The sequence below is a fragment of the Somniosus microcephalus genome, chromosome 4 (genome assembly GCF_052327205.1).
Source record: "Somniosus microcephalus isolate GS21.2 chromosome 4, FLI_Smic_1.0, whole genome shotgun sequence".
Taxonomy (NCBI): domain Eukaryota; kingdom Metazoa; phylum Chordata; class Chondrichthyes; order Squaliformes; family Somniosidae; genus Somniosus; species Somniosus microcephalus.
Window position 1 is genome coordinate 54,503,626 of NC_140990.1, and position 5,225 is coordinate 54,508,850.

Sequence of the window (5,225 nt, forward strand, 5' to 3'; positions counted from 1 at the left end):
GAACACAGAAAAGGCTACTTTCTGAGAAAGATTTGACACTGGACAAGGCTTTCAGTGTGGCTGTATCATACGAAGCAGCAGCAAGAGGAGCTGCAGAGATACAGCAAAAGCCACAGGACTTCAGCACCCATGAAATGACACAGGGTTTCGAGAGATGTTATCGCTGCAGCAGATCCACCCATGACCAGAGGGACTGCTGGTTCAAGGACAAAGCATGCAGGCAATGCGGAAAGATTGGACACATTGCACGTGTATGCCGATCTGGAAACAAAAAATCCACGGACAGGAAAAAAATCAGTAAGGAAAAGTACAGAAAGGTACAAATGATGACGGACAGTAGCTCCGAAGACCAGAAGAGCGATAGCGACTCCAGAATCAAGAGACTAAGCTGTCTCAAATTACATAATGTAATTGCCAAAGAAGATTACCAGACCATTTGGGTTACCCTCACGATAGCGGGGTCCCCAGTTAAAATGGAGCTAGATACAGGATCAGCTCTGACTGTCATAAGTCGATGGGATTACGAGCGGCTATTTCCGCATATACCTTTGAAAGACACATCCATTGTCTTGAAAACATATACGGGGCAGAAAGTATACCCCAAAGGGAAAATAAGGGTGCCTGTTGTATGCAACGGCAAGGAAATACAGAAGTTGTATTTATACGTTCTGCAAGATGGTGGTCCACCGCTGTTGGGACGTGAATGGATCAGGAAGATACATTTAGACTGGCACTCCATTCAGGCACTGACGGTGACCAGTAAGAAAAAAAATGATGATGACATCATACCTGAACGATTAAAAGACACCTTGGCCAACGCCAAGGAAGTGTTTCAACAGGAACTAGGAACCTTGAAAGGCGTCACTGCCTCAATAAAAGTGGAAGATGCGGCAATTCCCAAGTTTTTTAAGGCAAGGCCGGTGCCATACGCAATTCGTCCAGCAGTCGAGGCAGAGCTGGAGAATTTGGAAAAGGCAGGCGTATTATCCAAGATAGATTGGAGCGAGTGGGCAACACCCATCGTCCCGGTCTTGAAGAAAACGTTGAATAATGATAAATCTGAAGAACAGAGAAAAATTTGCATCTGTGGGGGCTTCAAGGTGACTGTAAACCCGGTCCTTCACATGGTACAGTTTCCTCTTCCGAGGATAGAAGATATTTTCGCCTCACTATCCGGAGGGAAACGTTTCACCAAAATTGACTTGGCACAGGCATATCTACAGATGGAGGTTGAAGAGACCTCTAAAAAGTATCTCACGATAAATACTCATAAAGGCCTGTACCAGTACAATCGACTGGTTTTCGGAGTAGCATCAGCTCCAGCTATCTGGCAAAGAGCTATGGAGCAAGTCCTCCAAGGGATTCCGGGGACTCATTGCTACCTAGACGACATCCTTGTAACAGGAGAAAACGACAACGAGCACCTTGCCAATTTGCAGCAGGTGCTCACTAGGCTGAGAGAACGGGGCCTATGAGCAAATCGGCCCAAGTGCGAATTTTTCCAGAAATAAATATCATATTGTGGCCACATAATTAACGAAGAAGGGTTGCATAAGTCACCTGAAAAAATTGAAGCGGTCATAAAAGCCCCAGCACCTGAAAATGTCTCACAATTAGGGTCATTCCTGGGATTGATAAATTACGATCATAAATTTTTACCGAACTTGTCAACTCTTCTGCACCCTCTTAACGAACTGCTACAAACGGGAGTAATTTGGAAATGGAGCGAAGACTGTAAACGTGCCTTCCATAAATGCAAAGGCTTGATCACGTCCAAGGAAGTTTTGGCTCATTACAACCCATCACTGCCAATCAGACTGGCGTGCGATGCATCCCCTTACGGCGTAGGAGCGGTATTATCGCATAGATTCCCTGATGGCTCGGAGCGGCCGATAGCTTTTGCGTCATGCTCATTGAACTCAGCTGAGCGTAACTATGCCCAGATCGACAGGGAAGCACTCAGCCTGGTGTGGGGAGTGAAGAAATTCAACCATTACCTACACGGACAAAAATTTACCTTGTTGACTGGCCATCAACCCCTCGTCTCCATATTCAACCCTAAAAAGGGTGTTCCCATTATGACAGCGCAAAGGCTACAGAGGTGGTCCCTTTTCCTAGGGGCACACCAATATGACGTAGAATACAAAGGATCAAAACAGCATGGGAATGCTGACGGTTTATCGCGCCTACCGTTGCCAACGGTAGAAGAGGCACCTACAGTGGACCCAGTGGAGATGTTCCACTCAACCATAGTGGAATGTCTACCAGTAACAAATTCTGCCATTGAAAAGGAAACGAGAAATGACCCGACTCTCTCATGAGTCTACGATTTAATGGTGAAGGGATGGCCAGCACATGGCGAACCACTGTTGCCAGCATTTTTGCAAAGAAGAGAACAGCTGTCAGTGTGCCGAGGAACCTTGATGTGTGGATCCAGGGTGGTGATTCCACCCAAACTCCAGGATAAAGTGCTAAAGGAGCTTCACGAGGGGCATCTGGGTGGAGTGAAAATGAAGAACCTAGCCAGAGCGTTTGTGTGGTGGCCAGGTATCGATGGAGACATCGAAGAAATGACCAAGAGCTGCCTAGGATGCCAGAAGGTCCAAAACGCCCCACCACAAGCCCCTCTACATCCATGGGAGTGGCCCTCATCTCCATGGCAAAGGGTACACATCGACTTTGCTGGTCCATTTATGGACTCAATGTTCTTAATCGTGGTTGATGCACACTCCAAGTGGCCGGAGGTAATAAAGATGTCCTCCACCACCACGGAAAAAACCATCACAGTATTAAGGACCATATTTGCCAGGAATGGGCTGCTTGAACAGATCTGTTCTGATAATGGACCGCAATTTGTGTCCGAAGAATTCAGGAAGTTCTTAAAAAACAATGGGGTTAAGCACTATACGTCCGCCCCATACCATCCCACCACCAATGGATTGGCTGAAAGGTTTGTCCAGATCTTCAAGAAGGCCATAAAGGCCATGGGTAATGAAGACATAAATCTACAGCATAAGGTAGATAACTTCTTGTTTGCGTACAGGAATGCAACACATGTGGTTACAAACCAAACTCCCGCCATGATGTTCTTCAATAGAAGCCTAAGATGCCGGCTGGATTTGATCAAGCCAAACATCAGAAGGGACGTGGAGAACCGGCAATTTCAAGGCATGAATGAAAGGCCAACTAGAACCTTCCAGATAGGTCAACAAGTTTTGGGCCGGGACTACCGTACCGAGAAATGGCAGCCTGGAACTATTTGCACACGACTAGGACCGCTGATGTATACCGTGGACATTGGAGAAAGCATAATAAGGTGCCATGCTGACCAGATCATACAGTCATCCGAAAAGGGACAACCTACACCACAACTCTATACGCCTAATGATGAAGCAGAGATACCCATAGTATCTACCTCCGATCCGGTGATACTGGAACCAGATGAACCCGACACTGGCATTCAAGCCGAATCGACCTTGCCAAAAGAACCTACTACACCACCAAAAACTACTACACCACCGAGGCGTTATCCGGACCGAGTCAGGAAGCCTCCAGAGAGACTGACTTATAATTGATTAACTGCAGCAAACGTGTAGATTATTGTTCTTGTAACATGTTAATTAATGATTACTTAAAATGTTATGTACTGGTTGTCTAAAAGGGGAGGAATTGTGGTGTATGTGCCTTTAAGAGCCCCCTGTGTACTGTAATGCCGGTAATGGCCACTCGGGCTATATAAGCCTGTATAGTGTCTTGTATCTGTTAGTTCACCTCCAGACTTTGTTCAGTAAACACCTGTGAAACCAACTCCTGCATTCCGTGTCACCATTAACACACGGACACAACACTGTACTTGAACCCTCTCGTTACGAAGGCCAACATACCATTTGCCTTCTTAACTGCCTGCTGCACCTGCATGCTTACCTTCAGCGACTGGTGCACAAGGACACCCAGGTCTTGTTGCACTTCCCCTTCTCCCAATCTATTGCCATTCAGATAATAATCTGCCTTTCTGCTTTTGCCACCGAAGTGGATAACCTCACATTTATCCACGTTATATTGCATCTGCCATGCATCTGCCCAATCACCCAACCTGTCCAAATCATACTGGAGCGTGGAAAGAAAATACTGTGGTTCATTTCTAAAGGAATATAATTCAAATGCAGGGAGGTAATGTTAGATTTATATAGAACCTTGGTTAGACCACACTTGAAGTACTGTGGGCAGTTCTGGTCTCCATATAACAAAGGATATTGAAGCACTGAAGAAAGTGCTGAATAGATTTACAAAGGTGTCACCAGAGAGGATGCAACTATCATGCAAGATTGAGCAAGCTGGGGCTCTTTTCTCTGGTAAAGAGAAGACTAAGAGGAGACCTGTTCGAGGTCTTTAAAATTATGTCAGGGTTTGAAACCGTGGAGAAGGAGAAACTTTCCATTTATCGGTGAGTCTGATAGTAGCTGCATTGTGGTAGTTTTCAGTATTTGAAGAAAGTCCTTTAAAACATGAAGTGTTTGGCAAAAGTAAAAATAAACTCCATTGGAGGTAAACACAATCAGCAGAATTTTTACCTGACCCTGACTAATTTGATATATACCCAGAATATTGAATTCCAGCCCAGTTATAGGGGTTATTAATATAATAGCAAAATACTGTGGATGCTGGAAATCTGAAATAACAACAGAAAATGCTGGAAATACTCAGCAGGCCAGGCAGCATCCATGGAGAGAGAAACAGGGTTAACGTTTCAGGTCTGGGACCCTTCATCAGAACTGGAAAAAGCTGGAGATGTAACAGATATTAAGCAGGTGCAGAGACTGGGGGGGGTGGAGGGGTTTAGGAGGGGAGGAAGGAATTGAAAGAACATCCTGTGAAAATGTTGCAAATGGGGATGGCAAAATCATACTGCATGAAAAATGGGGGCAGGGATTATTATCTGAAATTGTTGAACTCGATGTTGAGTCCGGAAGACTGTAAAGAGCCTAATCGAAAGAGGAGGTGCTGTTCCTCGAGCTTACGTTGAGCTTCATTGGAACAATGCAATAGCCCGAGGACAGAGAGATCAGAGTGGGAGTGAAGCGGAGAATTAAAGTGACAGGCGACCGGAAGTTCAGGGTCACCCTTACAGACTGAACGGAGGTGTTCCGCAAAGCGGTCGCCCAATCTGCGTTTGGTCTCCCCAATGTAAAGGAGACCACATCGTGAGCAGCGAATACAGTATATTA